At 44.7% G+C, this 17,115-nt stretch overlaps 1 protein-coding gene across 1 annotated transcript in view; it reads right to left on the minus strand.

The window, feature by feature from the left end:
• The window catches only part of CAPRIN2 (caprin family member 2), a 1,868,571-nt gene that overhangs the window by 1,753,112 nt on the left and 98,344 nt on the right, over positions 1-17,115 (minus strand). The gene's annotated exons all lie outside the window — the stretch shown is intronic.

Here is a 17,115-nt window from a genome sequence, read left to right on the forward strand (position 1 = left end):
CCTCTGCCTCTAGAGGGGGCATCTCCCTGTGTGCCTGAGAAAGCTCCTTGGGGTTTTCGAAACCACATTTTTCCACCACGTTGCCCTTTGGGGTACGGTCTGGTTGGGGTGGAAAAACGGACTCCGACAGCAGACAGAGTCTTTCCCTCCTGTTCACACCGGGTAAGCGTCTCCTTTACTTTGGGGCCAAAGAGTGGCACCGTCAAATGGGGCGTTAGTAAAGGAAGACTTGAAGGCTTCCACAAAGGAACATAAGCGCATCCAGGATTGTCTGCGAAGAGCAATCGCTGAAGCTGCTGCCCTACTCGAACCTTTGGCTGCGTAGGAAATCAGCCTCATGGACGAGTTCACAATGGATGTAAGGGTATTAAGTTGTGCTGTCACTTTCTCCGAGACAGCAGCATCTGTAGTACCCTGGAGGGTATCTCCCAACTCTGACTAGATCCCTCTGTAGACGTGTAAAATGGGTCAAATAGTTCAGGGATCGCATGGAAAAAGCCGCTGAACTAAAAATGCGCTTCCTGTACCTATCCATCGTCCTAGAATCTTTATTAGGGGGATGGACAGATGAGGAAGACTGACATCTCCTTTTTCGTGGCCGCTGCCACCACCATAGCGTCCACTGGAACTCCTTTTGTCAGGTAGGACTTGTCCTGAGGTGCCGTGATGTATTTATTGGGTTTCCTTGGGACTGGTTCCACTGTGTCAGGAGCCTCCACGCCCTTGAGCAATTAGTTCCATTAATTCATCGAAGGGCGGAGTGACCCAGGAGGAGGAAGGGCGAGCACCAAATGCCTTCAGCAAAACTGACTCATCCTCAGAAGGGGGAAGGGACTGCCAGTCACCTCTGTTTCAGGATCTCCAATATGTCTGAAAAAGAGACATCTTCTGAAGGTGACTTAGGGGACCCTTCTGACTCATCTAAGTCAGTATCAGATGTCAAGGATTCTTGGAGAATCCAAGTGTCTCCTCTTACACAATCTTTTCCTAGGGACTTCTTCGTGGGGAGCATCCGAAGAAGCCTCCGAGGAAGAGGGGGCACCCTCCAGGGGTGGCTGAGACAATGGTGCCTGACGCTTGGATGTGGCCATGGGTGCAGAAGAGGATAACGGCCCTTTATGGGGAGGAGAGGTTGCTTCCACTGATGTGGTTGTCTGGGTAGACAACACCTTCCTCATTAGATCGAACGCCCCTGGGTCCCGCATCGAAGAATCTCCCGGTTCCGAGGAGATGGGAAGAATCCCCGACACAGGCACCGAAGGCATCTACCCCGAGGACGGAGCAGAATCGATCCGCGCCGAGGCCCCGAGGGGAGAGTCTGAACCAAAACGTCGGTTCGACTCTCGGCCCCGGAACCAAGGACAGACAGTCTGCTCCGAGACTCCGGTATCGGGTCCGACGGAGTCTAGGTGAGAGGAACAGACAGAAAAAGACGGTTCTGGACCAGAGGGCTCCACAAATCAGTAGATCAGCCTCTTCCGGCTCCAAAGACTGAACAGGTCTCGGAGGAGGAATGGATGGAGACACCGGGAGGCCTTCAAGTTTCGACACCAACTGGGTGGAAACCAAAATAAGTTTGGACAGGGCCGAATGCTCCAATAACTTCTGCACCACACAATCCACATCGATATCAGAGAGTTTGGAAGAAGAACGGGTCGAAGGAACCGACCTCAATAAGGTCGGAGGGAGCTCCATCACCAGTTCCAAGACTCGAGGCTCAGGAACCGATACCAGTTGAACACTCTGCCCCGAAGCCTGTGGATCCGGTGATCTAACCTTTGCTGAAGAGCTCGGAGCAGATGACTTGGGCTCAGACGTCTTCGATTCCTTAGAGGATTTTGATGCCTGGTCAGAAGCATCTAGAGCTTCCTGAAAAGAAGGTTTTAATAAACCTCTGTCCATTAGTTTCCTGCGCCTATCTGTCATGACCCTCCCACTAAAAGAGGGACAGATGGAACAGTCCTCTTGCAAGTGGAGAGGGCCAAGGCAGTAGACGCAGGAACTATGGTCGTCAGTCACTGACATTTTCTGGCCACACTGACAACGCTTAAACCCCGATTTCACCTTATCAGACATTATAGAAGTAAAAGACAAGTCCAGTAATGTAGTCAAATCCAGTATAAAAGTCAAATCCTATTAAATTTAAGAAGGGTTGAAGGCCCCGAAAAATTCTAACAGATAAAAAGCTTAACGGTACCGAAAATTTAACCAGTCAACACAATCACACTGTATATCACTGAAATATCAAATAGAATAAGAAAATCCAATAAAATATAACAAATAAAGTTATATCTTTAGCTTTAGACGCTCGAGCTAGCTCCCAACGATGCGAACGCAGCAGCGGCAAACTAGATCTGAGGTAAAGGCAGAGGGGGATTGTGGGTATTAGATTGTCTCGAGCTTCTTCTCGATGCAGAGCTTGCAAGAGGCTGGCACGGAGCCGAGGATCGGCTCCGAACCCATGTGTAAGAACAAACGGCGAGATTGAACACTATCACATCTTAATTTATATACAATTCTTTGGGCAAAGACTCCCATTTGACTGGGTCAATACCGATTTCAATGGGGACAGAAGGAGAAAAAGAATTTCAAACTGCTTATAACCACCCCCCCAGGTTTAAACAGCAATCCTTTAAATTATTCAGTTTATAGAATGTTTGAATGACAAAATTTATATGAAGATTGCAGTTGGGTGAAAGGTCATAACCCAACTTATTTCAACTTGGTGCGTTCTGAAGAAAGTCAAAAGCACTCAGTTAGTTTTTGATTAAAAGGATAAAAGGCTACATGCATACCATGCTTATGTCCGATACAAGTGGGTCCCTAGACTTCTGTTGGATCAGATGTGGCATTACTGTGCCAGCCACTTCAGAGCTTTCCTCATCTGTCTCCCAAGTTCAGATCGGACTCTAGAAAAAGTCAGTGACTAAGAATACTTCAGGTCTTAAGCAATGATTGAAATGGTGTGGCAGAGGGACATGAAAGGAGTACAAAACCTTCAAATCCTACCCAGTCCATCAGATTACGCATGTAAACCCGTATCTACAAGCCTTTCTGGGTAGCTTCATAAAGGACCTTTTAGCATGATAGAGCCAAAGGAAGCTCAGGCTTTGTAAAAGCAGTCTGACTTGTAATTGCTGATAAAAGGTGTGCATTGAGGACCAAGAAGCTGCATCACAAGTCAAGGGGGATAGTCTGCAAGTAGCCATGGCTCTAGTTGAGTGCCTTGGATTTGACAAGGTCCATTAGTAAGAAGATTAGTTGCGCATGTTTTCCAAACAGTGAGGGGTCAAATAATTCACCCCAGGGAGGCACCAATGCAAAACGCATTTCCCTAGGGGAATTTTAGAAGTTAGGAAAGACTTTGTAGCTGCTTTTAGAAGTCAGGCCCAACAGACTTATGAAAAAGGAAATAGAGTTGCAGGTCCTAAGTTGTTTCCAAACAGACTTCCAGGAGAGTTTAGCCCAATGATGGAAGCTAGTCTGAATGGGCTTTAGACATTTCAAATCTTAATTCAGATATCAAAGGTACAGGATCTTTGACAGGTTGAGTAGGAAGACTAAGGCCTTGCATAACTTCAGTGAAGGGTCTTCAAAGTATAAATAGCTGCCAACTACACCTTTGTACAAACCTGCCAGAAGACTGCAAAAACTATAGTATCACATACTGATGCACAAAAGGCAGTTTTAGTTGTCAGCCCTGGGAAATGCTTCCATTTAAACTCAAAAGGGAATCCCAGGAAGGTGCGAGTAATCTGACTAGCTGTTCAGTGAGGACTTCTGGTCATTGGAAACCAAGTCCCTAGTTTTACACTACGCCTAGGTGAGGTTTGCCAGAATGACTGACATCTGGAATAGGATCTAGAAGCCAAGAGGACTTTGTTTCAGAAGAGAAAGCCAGGCTATCTGGGGCAAAAGGTGAGGACGACTGCTTCCTTGCACTTCACTGCAGTCTGAATTAACCTAGGAATTCAATGGAGACATGGATGAGTAAAGTAGCTCCAGAAACCACTGTTGGGCACATCCAAGTAAAAATCCTGGGGGGAAAATCAAGGCAAAGAACCTACCTTAGTGTAGGTGGAAGGTAAATCACAGTACAAGCAGTCTAAGCAATGAAAGCTGTCTGGCCACTGCTGGAGAGGACCACTGAAGCACAAGGATTTTTCAAAGCTATGCACGTCTTGCAACAAGGAAGCAGTTCAAAGCCATTGTCCTTAGTCATACCTTCTATGCTTCAGGAGAATACTTGTGAATCAGAATAACCAGAGATGTCCTCTTCTATGCTACAGTATTCTAGGTGTGGGATTTCATGCCCTCAGGCAACTTGTACATCTGCTCCTATAGAAAAGCTTCAGCTTGGCTGTTAGTGTGCATGGGACATCACTAGGGCCATAAACCAGGGGCCTTAACTGACATCTGCATGCACAATCCTCAGAACTTTAAGGCCAGCAGGCATAGAAGGCCCAGCAGAGGGAATGCCAGTTTCCAGGTGTCTGATACCTACTGTAATGTAGCTAGTACAGATAAGGAATAGAACCTGGGGGAGTGGTGGGCAGGAAGTAATACTGCAACATGGAAGAGAATGCCATCTATGGTTATGGTAAGATTTTACACAATTATTCTACATCCATCTATTCCTATGTTGCAGTATTCTAGGTGTGGGAGTGTACCACAGTTAAAGAAGATTAGAGGGTGGTGGTAAATGAACAGGGTTCTACAAAACCCTGCAGGACTGCCATGGTGAATCTTGTCCTAGCTTTGGAAACTTGGTCCAGTTTGTAATGCCTGGTAAGTGTGGATAGTGGCCCAAGTGGCTGCTTCCAAAAATGGATGCAGTCTAGGCTCTTCATGAAGGCCCTTGAGGTGACCACAGCTCTAGTGGAATGGGCCTAGATACCCCCTGGGGGTTCCTCTCTTTGGTGGGAGAAGGAAAAGCAAATAGCTTTCCAGTTCCAGCATGATAGTTTGCTTGGAGACTGCCTTGCCCAAGGCTCTAGTGTAGGAGACAAAGCTGGTTAGTTTTCCTGATTGACTTGGTCTTGTCCAGGTAAAACCCAAGTTGTCTGCACATCCAGGGAGTGCAGTACCCTCTCCCGCTCATTAGAGGGCATGTCCAGGGAGTGCAGAATCTTCTCTCCTTCATTAGAGGGTGAGGGGAAGAAAGTGGGTAGATGAATGGATTGGTTGAGATAGGTCATTAATGACCTTACCCATAGGAGGGGTTGGTTCACAGGAATGCCCTGTGGAAAATGGTGCAAGGGAACAGGCCATTAAGGCCTGCAATTCTGACTCTTCTGGCTGTGATGGCCACCACCAGGAGAGTCTTCCATCTGCACATCTGTAAGGAGGAAGGCCCAGCCGGTTTAAAGGGGTGCTGGGTTAATTTGAGATGGTTAAAGGTCCCAAGGTGGGGGTGATGGGTTTGCTAGGTGGTCTCATGTGCAAGACCCCTTTAAGGAAGAGGTCTATGTAGAGCCTGGCAAGCAAGGGGGGATTCGGGGGCAGGCAAGCTGATATGGCATAGAGGTGTACTTTTACAGATGAAAATTAGAAACCCAACAGGTTACTCATCTTAGGATGGGACGTCTGGAGAAGCGAATGTATGATGCAAATGTAGCCTGCAGCTGAAATTATGTTTGCAGACATATTTAAGGTCCCTGGTTTATGGCCCTACGTGGGACATCCCACGCACACTTCAGCCAAGCTGAAGCTTTTGTATAGGAGCAGACGTAAGAGTAGTCCAAGGGCATGAAATACACCTAGAATACCACAATACAGGAATAGGACAAGTTTAGAACTGGTTCCTCCCCTACCTAGTTTAATGTTTGAATGGAAATTACATCCTGGGAAGGAACTCTTGAAGTCCTGGGAACACTAGGATTGCTATCAGCTTCAAGATAGCTGAGAAAGGTATCAGTCTAACCAATAACTGGTGTGCAGATACCAGAGATTGGAGCCACCATCTGATATTGGAGGGAATCAGAAACAGTCCAAAACTTAACTAATGCAAGATTCTCATGTAAAGTGAGCCACTGGAGAGAGACTCCATGCCCTCAAAACCAGAGCTGCCAAAGGAATGGGACTGGAAACTGATTTTGGACTAATCTTAGAGAAATGATGCATAGTGTAGCTAGTGTGACCCACTCACCATCTGGAGTGAATCAGATGTGACCCATTTCACCCCTGCTCCTTTTAGAGGATAAGGGAATTCTTGGCTTTAAAACCAACAACTATACAGGGACAACCAGGATACAACTGTCCAGGTACAGGAAAATCCTGACTCCTGGACATCATGAATTAGCAGCTATGACAGCCAAAGATTTGGTTAACACTAGGATTTAGCAAGACCAAATAGGACTTTGAACTGGCTCCTGCACTAAACGCAATAAACTCCTAGTCTACATTCACATAAAGATAGTTGGTGTGAAGATTTCTTCACATCCACTTCTCCCCACTTCAGATAGAGAAGGGACTGCAGAGATCATTCTGAAGTGGTCTTTTGAATAAGAAAGCTCAAATCCAAAGTGGTCCTGTGCTTTGTGTTAAAACCCAAACACTCTTGCATGAGCTCTAATGGAGAATCTAATAACCTATTACCCAACTGGATGAAACACTGGACAGTTGGTGGGCTAGGGAAGCCGGAGTTTCTGAACCCGTTAACCCTGTGTGATGCTTACCATACAAAGCAGCTATGGTGGGGTACCCCCCCCCCCAAGTAGTCTAGAGAACAGTTGGGCAAACCTTCAGATGCAGTCTGAAAAGTTGCTGTGGTATTCCTGGCTTTGTGAACACTACTCCGACATACCTTAAATGGGAGTCCAACTGTTGCCATTTAGACTTGAACAAAGCCCTTTTTTGTTCGTTACAATTTCTTGGATGGGCCCCAAACTACAGCAATGGCAGATCTTGCCATCCTACTTGCACTGCCTTTCACTGACCAAACTAGTATTACCATTCTAGGGGGATTCACGAAGGATGCCTTAAAGCTGTTCATAAGATACTGAAGCATGTGTGGTCTTAAGGCAGTGGCCAAACTACTCATGCCACTCCTCTGCAAAGTGCAGTAGCAGGCACATGTGGTAGACTGTACAAATGGCAGTTTCCAGTTTAATGCTAGTTAGGACTTACAGGGGCCAAGTCTCCAGTGTATTCATATGGGTGTAGTTGAAGGACATCACTGCAAAATTATTCAAACTGTGTTCACTTATACCTCATATCCCTCAACACTACTCCCTCAAATTTACAGGCACTGTCAGAATAGAGTTTACTACTGGAAATTTAGACCATAAATGTCATTTGAGTGTCCTATCCAGTTTCAGAGGAGCTGCCTGGTCCCTACAAGGATTTCAGAGCTGCCAGGTCAGTCTGTTGACCAAAGGTATACCCAGGAAGTAGATGGTGCCAAACCATAAGCCTAGATGGATCTTCCTTTTGGGACTAGACTATGAACCATCTCTACTCTGGCACAAGTTTCAGAACATTGCCAAAGTTCTGAAAGGATAGTGGTGAGCACTCAATCCTGCTACTGTTAACCAGAGATAGGAAACTGCAGTCTAGGTGCTTCATTTTAACATCTTTTAGTTCATCCAAGTGGCTCCAGATGACTTGTAAGCTGAGGAGCAGTGGGCTCAAGAGTTACTCAGACCACTGAAGATTTGAATAGGAGTCTAGATTAAGAGTTCCTAGGGCCTTGTAAAAGTTCCAACCAGGGAAATCTCCCAACCCCAACACCTGAAGCACCAGTCCAATCTCAAATGATTGGAGATCTCACGAGTCAAATCTGAAACTTCCTCTGGCGGTCAGGAAAACAGAGGAAGCTTGGAGCTCAACTTAAAAACTGGTGCTGAAGGCCAGCAGCAGCAGTGGAGCTAAACCCAAGGCTGGTGTTTAAGAACCTAAAGTCCTCAGTCTCAGATCTAATGGCTATGACAAGACTGGGGCAGAAAGTCTCATCAGAAAAGCTTAGTGCTGAAGCCATCAGGGAAGTCTGCACTGAACACAGACCATGGGATAAGAATGGATCGGAAGACCGAGCTGAAGCCTGGGCCAGCAAAGCAGCTCAAGTGTCAAGTGCAGACTGCTTTTGAAGACACTGGAATGGCTTCCATTTCCCTTAGAGTCCTCAAACCTCTGCATCAAGTGGTCCAATCTGCTTCAGATTACAACTACAACACTGGAAGATTTGACAGCAATGAGTCTGGAAGGGTGGCACTAATCTGGCTCCTGACACTTCCAGAGCCAATAATTTTGCAGGTTGCTGGAATTGCACTTGTCCTGGCCACTGCTGAGTATTGGCAGCTAGACACTGCCCATCTTTTTGGGATCCAAGTCAGAGTGCTTGGATGGCTTCTCTGCACATTAATGCCTCTTCTAGATCATAAGGCAGCCAACTTTACACAAGCCAAAAGGATAAAAGTCCACTATGAGGTTACAGTAACTATACCCTCCTATCTCCCTTCTATTCTCCCTCCACTCCTTTGCATGGCTTTGAGCAAGTTTACAGTAAAAAAAATCTTGTGCAAAACCTGAAACTATGCATACTGTTCAGATATAGGGAGGTACAAGCAGTACAACGTTTAAAGTTAAATGGGTTGTACATGAAAAATCAAACTGCTTACAAAGGATAGAACTGATGTTGACTGAATGGAACAGGTTCTCATGAAACAGAAAGATGTAAATGCAAGTGTCTGTCTGCAACAGCTTCTTGGGTCTTCACTGAAAAAAAGGTCGCTGGTCAGCTGGACTTTCCTCCAAAAGTCAATACTTGCATGTTATACTGCCTATGGCATGCTTTAAGGCAAAAGGATCCTGGTTATGAGAGCACCAAAATCTCTTCCAGGACAAAACACACATCTTTAAATGGTTTACTATTACAAGGTCGAACGGCACTGACTGTACTACAGTAGACAGAAGGTCGTAAATGTCGAAGTCAAAAAATCAATCTAGGAACGGTGTTAACATGGGTTGAGGTAGGTGTTTGTATTATTCTGAACTACAAACATCTCCCCTACCTCGACCCATGTTAAAACCCATTCCTAGATTGTTTTTTGGGTTCGCGATCAGTTTCAACCTTCCGTTGTCGACTACTACAGTCGAAGGAGTGCCGTTAGACCTTGTAATAGTAAACCCTTTAAACAATGTGCTTAAGAAATTAACACCATCACCCACAGCATCAATCGAGACAGACAAGAGATACCCCTATCTGAGAAAGGGCACATGAGGTAGCTTGTGGAGAATACCCCTGGACAAGTGAGATGAGTGGGAATGCTGTCTGGGCCTAAAGGGAGTCAGTATCAATATTTTGGGGAAGCCACCAATCTTGTACATCTTAAGGACAGGAAGGTGTACAGAAACCTCTTCCAATGAAGAGCATCCACTTTCCAAGTCTCAGGACTCTAGATTAAGAGGAAGCTGTGCAGAGGCATGGCAACCAGATCTACCCAATACTCCACTACTGGACAATGTCCAGGATCACATTTAAGCATCCATTTGAGCCTGTGTACTAGGCCTTCAGTCTGCCACTAGATTCTGCTCAGAGAACGTAATCTAGTCACTCAGTACTGAATAGCTACATCACAAACCTGCAGAGCTAGCCTGCAAAGATGAGGCCTTAACCTCCCTTAAGATTGGTCAGTGGTGGCTGAACAGTGCCTGGGATAAAAAAGGAAAGCCTGAAAGGCCAGCAGCAGTATCATCTTTACATTGAAGTTTGACCTGTGATGCTGAGGCCAGAGACCTTAAATCTAGAGAACTGAAGGAGCCCACACATTAACAGTCAGCCTGCAAAGAGATCTTGAGTCAGAGGAAGGATGGGAATGCTGGAAGGCCATAAACCCAACAGCACTGAAACTCAAGAGAATGGAAAATAAATGACAGGGCCTTGGAGGTGCCAGCATGGAGAGTCTGGATCCTGCAACCAAGGAAAACATGATCCTGACAAGGGGGTCAGAATTTTTGAAAGTATATGAACTTTCAATCTTGAAGCTTTGCCCAAGAGGACTGAATGAGCAGATCCAGATAAAGATCTGAACCCAGAATCCTTCACCAAGGACAGGAGCGAGGCATTTGGTGAAAACCCTTGGGGCAGTAGAGAAGCCAAAATAAAAAAGTAGACCAGAAATACAAGTGAGTTTTCTGAAAAAAGGGATGGATGGAGATATGAAGGTAGGCAACCTTGAGATCCAGAGACCAGGAAGGCCTGGAGAAGAGAGAAAAGGCATGAAGTGAATATCCAAAAATGAGGGAATCTTTAAAGATGTTGAGTTGGAAAGGTGGTGTACTTATAACATTGCATCTGTGGTCCATTTTCATCAGCGGATAGGTTTGAATCAAATGGCCACTGAAGCTTGTGGCAACCTAAAAATTTCAGCTTTCCCTTACCCATAATGCATCAAACCCAAGTTACCTCAGATCTTTTAGAAAGCAGTACATCTGGAGCTTAACAAAACTGTTCTAATTTTCCTCCAGATGTTTATATAAACTGATAGGGGTTGATAAGCAGAAGTTGAATGAAAGTGGAGAGACTGAACTTAAAGTATATGCCTTTATCAGATAAAAATTTTCATTCTCTTCTCAACTGATGGGACAGTCTCGCCAGCTACCTGAATTCCAGAGTGGACTCAAAGAAGATACCCGGTAACAGTTGAACCAAATTATCTACATCTTTATACCAGATGTTTAAAGAGCAACAGTTTGGAGTAGCCCAAGTTGCTGAACATTGCATCCATGGATGCTCTGGAGATAAACACTGTAGAAGCTCCATTGATCTAGTTGGATGAGCCTTTACCAGTTGTGGTAAGGCAATGCCCAATTTTGTTTAGCTGAATGAAAGTCAACTGGTTAAAGTTACCCTGGCAACCTGTTTAAGTTTGTCAAGGAAACTGGTCCATTTTTCTAGCTTTTGTTCTATGCAAGTGAAGATGCATTTGAACATTTAACAGTTAGCAACTTGGGGAAGAAAACTGACTGCTATTAGATACAAAGGAATATTAAATTACAAAGTGTATTCTTTGTAAGAAAAGGCTTTAAAAATGCTTGAATTTCTGAAATTAGTCTGGCAGATGTAATTGCTACTAGAAAAACATTCAAAATTAGGAAGTCACACTTAGCTGCTTGCTCACAGGGGGAATGAACAAATGCTTGCAGTACCAGGCTGAAGTCCTATGGTGGAATGGAGTGTTTAAATTGAGGCCTTAAAAGTAGAGCACCTCACATGAATGCTTTGCACAGCTTGAAAAGGACTACCAAGGAACCTCCAAATCCAACATGAAAGTTGATATTGCTGTTAGCTGAACTTTGATTAAGTAACTCCTTTAAAAAGCAGAAGCTAAAAACTCATGTCTCATGTACACAAGCCAAAAAAGTAGTACAATTGAGCCTAGTACACATTTTCCACTTACTAGAATAATTTGTTGGTTTGTGGCAAGCATATGCTGGACAGAACATAGGTGGTCCCATCAATGGAATTAGAGAAGCCAGACTGTCAGCCTGAGGTTTAATGTCTGTATGGATCATACCTGTTTGGTGAGATGGGTGTAGTCTGGTCCAGAATCCAAGGCTAAAGTGAGGCCAAAGGAATGGGAACAAATCTGTTGAGGCCAGTAAGGTGCAATGAGTATGATTGTTCTTAGCAGCTTTCTGCAATAATTTGGTAATCAATAGAAGTGGTGGATAAGCATCAAGACCAGGAGACCAAACATGAACAGCATCATTTAGTGATTCCCCCTGTAGGGGGATTAGAGCAAAGTAGCTACTGCACTGATGTAGGGGAGAAGCAGACTGCAGCAAGGCTGGTCCCATTGAAAGATCCTCGGCACTGACCACATGCAAGGCAGAATACACCTGCTTAGTCTAGCAAACAACTTCCCTGGAATGGACCGTCACTGAGGAAGTAGCTGGAAGACTTCAACTGCCACATCAGCCACTGACAAAAGATCTTATCCCCTCCTTGGTTTAAAATCTGGACCCCTCCTTGTTTGATGTACCAAATTGACATTGTCAGCTTGAATTGCAATTGTCCTCAAAGTAGAGCACTTTGGAAAGCCTGCAATACTAACTGTACTGCTCTCTTCTCTAGAATGTTAATATGCAAGTTAACCTCAGAGGACCAAGTGCCTTTGACAGTCTTATCTAGAAAGTGCCCCCCACCCCAACAGGGAAGCATCTGTAGTCACTATGGCCTTGGGCTGCAGGGGAGCAAGAACAGATGACAGCCTTAGAATCCGATCTGAATCCACCACTTGCTAATGCATGTATGAAAGATTTAAACTGGATAACATGGATTGGCATCTGTTGACGCTAGCATACATGTAGAATCCACATGGATCTGGCTAAAGGTACAACTGCTACAGGTTATAACATTAACAAAAGCCTGAAGGACCAAGCATGCCAAAATCTGTACTGCACTTTTCTGACCTGTGATCTTGTAGTTTAGATTCCAAGGAAGCATTGAAGCTAGACTGTTGTACACTGCTCTTATGAATTTCAGAATGAGTTGGATCCAGCTGAGCCTTGCCAGTTTATCCACCACATGAGAACCAGTCTGGAGAACAATTTGCCTTAATCAACAGATGCCTGCTTTGGTGCAGTAATGAGTCAGTCGTCCAGGTACAGACACCTGGAATCCCTGCAGTCTAAAGTGAGCTGCTACTACTGCCATGCATTTGGTGGCTGCTCTGAGGGCTGTGGCAAAACCAAAGGGCAGAGCTCTGAATTGGTAGTGACTGGCTCCCAGCTGGAAGCATAATTACCTTCTGGATAGTCCATTTACCTAGATGTGGTAGCACACATGCTTAAGATTAGCACATCCAGTTGTCCCTTCCCCATAAGACAATGGACTGAACCATAACAATCGGAAGCTTGGTGCAAACTGACTTTTCAAGTTGCTGGGATCCAGAATTTGTCTCCAGTCCCCAGTTTTCTTTGGCACTAAAGGGAATCTTAAGTACCCAGTTCTACATGGTCTGATGGGACCTCTTGGGTGACTCTTCCAGCAGCTTTTGTATGCTTTTGTATTTTTCCCCTCTGGGCAGATCATGATTCGAAGACTGAAGGTGGAGGTGGAAGAGAAAATGGTAGAACCTCTGGAAATGACACTCCAATGTCAAGTCTAACCAGGCTCTTCAGTGCAGGGATAACAGACTCATAACTGCCTCCAGAAGCAAGTTATTGGTCCTTTCAGGAGGCCTGGTAAGCTCAAAGAAACCAAAACTCTGGTACTGTGGGTCACCTCTGCCATGAGGCAGTCATCCACTGGATGGAGCCCCACTACCCTGGGGGAATTTACTCCATCTGTCTTGCAAAGAACACTGCTGATTTCTTGAACCACATCTTCTGACCACTTCTGATTCCTATAAAAAGTATTTCAGAGATGGGGAAAAAATACACCCACAGCAGACAGGGTCTTTCCATCCTTTTCACACCTAGACAGGTCTCCTTCCAGGTCAAAGATGTGCCGTCAAAGGGAGCACTGATACTAAGGGCTCTACAAAACAATCACAAGAACATTCAAGCACATCCAATAGAAATGCCCAAATCCAATGCCCTAAAGGTACCTTTAGCTATATGAAATTAGCCTCATGGAAGCATTTGCAATAGATTAAAAGGTAGCCATCCGAGCAGACATATTGGACCTTTGCAGAAACTGATCCTGATGGGGTTAATCTAATTCCTCAACTTGTAAAATGTCAAGATGTTTCAGTGGCACCAAGGTGAAGGCTGAAGCATAAACATGCTTCCAAAACCTGTCCCTCACCCTACACTCCTTGTTAGGGGGTGTGAACAGTAGAACTTGTCATTTTGGTGGCCATTGTGATCATGACATCAATAGGCACCACTTTACTCTGTTTATCCGAAGGGAGTGCCATAATCTTAACTGGCCTCCTAGGTATAGGGCCCACTGAAAACAATTCAATAAGTCAGTCAGCAGGCAGAGTCACCCAGGAAGCAAGTGGGCCAGGACCAAAAGCCACCAACACCTACTCAGATGAAAGGTTACTGGGCATCTGACTCTGCTTTAGGATTTTAAGAACATCTTCAAAGAACAGGTTCAGATATTGACTGAGGACCCTTCATCTTCAAAATCCATATCCTCCCATGACAGACTTTAGACAGTCCAAGTGCTTAGTCTTGCACTTCCTAGACACCTCAGTGGGATGGTCTGGGGAAGTAAGATACAAATACCCTGCTGGGAAGCCTGGGGTTCTCAGACTTGCTGTCCCTGTGGCAAAGGGAGAGGAGGGTCCAAATGCAGAGATCAGGGTTGAAGAAATAGGATCCATCTGCTCTGCTCAGGTACATAAAAATCCTCTTCAGTTCCAAAGGCAGACTGCCCTTGAGACTAGGCCTCAGATCTGAAAGCATCTTTTGGACAATCAATATCTCTACTGCAAAAGCAACCCCCACCCCCTACATGGGAGTCCAAGTAGAGCTATCTAAAGCCAAAGCTCTGAGGTAGACACACTGCTGACCATTCCAAGTTAAACAACCTCAGATCCGCAGATCTAAGTCAGATTCAAGGGCTCTTAGCTGAAGGTAAAAGGAAGACTCAGTGTAGGTGTGGTAGAAACTACCTGACCCAAAGGGGTAAGAGCCAGTAAGGACCATCTGCCAGTCTTCCTACCACTATCCACAGCTTCATACTTAGGAGGCCTAGGCACCAGTTCCACAGAAAGTGAATCTTTACTTGGCAAATAAGAGACTAGATCCTGTAGGGCAATTGGAAACTGATCTGGGAACTCATCTGATCCAAGGAGGTTGAATCCTTTCAGGATCATGTCAGAGACTGGTATCTTGGATTTGAGACCCAAAAGGCTCAAATTACAAGTATGAAGAGACATGGAAATTAGGGCATTGATGGGTTTAGAGTTCAGTACAGGCACAAAGAGACTTTTGGAAGTATCCCATCACAAGAGACTTTTGGAAGGCATCAAAAAATACCAGAAAAAGCTATTTGAAGATGCACTTTGTATTTCACAAGAGATTCGCCAAATTCAAAGGGACAAAGCTAAAACTATTTTTGAAGTTGCTAAATGAAAGGGTAAGGGACAAAACACTGAAGAAAATTTTCAAAGTGGACATTCAAGTATAAAAGCAACACTTGGCTCCGAACCATGTCGTGTAAATCGGCAAGCCAGATCAGCGGTAACAGGGTTAGTGCATTATGGGTAAGGGGAAGTGTTTGCTTTGAGTTTCAAACAGCAGAGATGGCTCCAAATATCAGATCTGAACCTAGTTGAGAATGAAAATGGACAGAGCTGGTATTCAACTGCCCTCCTTCCTAGAACCAGGATTTGGGAGTAACTCTCCCTGGCTGTGGGTACCACTTGAATGGTGCCTTAAGACCAAGAGTGAAGCAATTCCAAGAAAGTTGTTCTGGGGAGGATGAGGGACGCACAAAAAGGCAAAAAATTTCTACAACCATGAAATACCCCTGGCAGATGAGAACCCAGGAGTGTTGCAATTCTTGCCAAGTTAGGAGTGTTGCAATTCTTGCCAAGTTTGGCCAGGGAAAGAAAGGGATTAAAGAACCTGGCCGAGGGGAAGGGGAAGCAATAGGACTCTTGTCCTGAAAAGTAGGTTTCTGAAAGTAGGCATTTTTGAGAAGAGGTTCAAGTTACAAATTTTTACCCTTTGTGTTAAGGCTAGACAAAGCATGTCTGGAAGGGAAATTCCTTTGAAACTTTAGAACAGCAGAAAAAAAAGTTACCATAACACTCCATCCGTGCTGTCAATCAATCCTTGACAGGGAGTTTGGCTCCAAACTTCTGAACACAATGCCATATCTTCCAACTTGGACAAACTCCAGCCAGGCACTACCCATAATGCTCCTCTAAAGTTAACTCAGTTTGCTCAAGAAATTGGCAAACTGAAAAATAGATAACTGTGTTCATGTAAATATATTGAGACCATACAAGAGTCCTTAAAAAGGAAACTAGCCAAGGAATAATCCTGTTTACCAAGACTAAGGATGGGGATGGAGGGTGGGGATGTCAAGGATTGAACAGATGAAATGTTATGGCAAGACATCTGAAGTTTCCAATATCCACCCAATCCTTGACAGTGGCAGAATCCTTAGCTACTTTAACCTGACCCCCCCCGAGACCTGATGCCCCCCCCCCCCCCGAGACCTGATGTACTTTGTAATGAATGAGACCATGCAGCTGCTGCACAGATGTCACCCTAATAAGCTCTGGCATGAAAAACTGCTAGGACTGCCACAGCTCTTGTTGAATGGGCTTGAACTGGTTTAGGAAGTTGGAGACCTTTAGAGTGATAAATGTGATGCAGTCTGAGCCACTTAGCCAGGGTAAGTGGAGCAATTGAATTAACCAAATGGAGGCAAAAGAATGCTAAGAATAGCCATCAGATTTTCCTAAAACTTGTCCTATGAAGGACAAAACTTGGTTGTCTGTGTATGTCTAGCAAATTAAGGAAACATTCCCCTTTGTTAAAGGAAAATACTGGTAATTTTAGAGAGATTAATGTTGGTTTCAATAACACACTTGGCAAAAATATATGTTTTAAATGGAACTATCTTTATGAAAAAAGAAAATGGGTGAGTTGCAGGACAGAGCTTCGAGCTCAGATACTCTTGCGGAAGTAATAGCTACCAAAAATCAAGTCTTCCAGGACAAGTATTTAAGTCACAGGATGCTGATAGTTCAAAGGGGGTCTTAGCAAGGGCCTCAAGAGGGATATCCCAAGGGGAGCTGGTTCCTTAAGAGGTTCAAGTATCATGAATCTTTTTAATAAAGGCTTACAATGCTTGAAAGGACCTGACTGAAAATTTGAAATTTACACTAGATGGACTAACTGTACATGCAGAGGAACCAGACTGGAACAGTGGCTAGAAAATCTAGAACTTCATGAATGGGGTTGGTGTAAGGGTCTAGACCTTTGTTCAAGGTCCATCTAGCAAACTTCCCACTTGCTTTTGCACAGTTTTCTGGCTGAAGGCTTGTGATGAGCAATAATTAGTTGGACAGGAGGAGAGTAAAGAATGCCTGGTGATGGGAACTAAAGCCATGCAGTGAGCTAGATCTGGAGGTGGGTCCAAAATTTGTTTTCCATATCAGAAGAGGCCAAAGGAAGGGAAACCAAACTTGTAAAGGCCAG

This window comes from Protopterus annectens, chromosome 11.part0 (assembly GCF_019279795.1).
Source record: "Protopterus annectens isolate FY-2018-M chromosome 11.part0, PAN1.0, whole genome shotgun sequence".
Taxonomy (NCBI): domain Eukaryota; kingdom Metazoa; phylum Chordata; order Ceratodontiformes; family Protopteridae; genus Protopterus; species Protopterus annectens.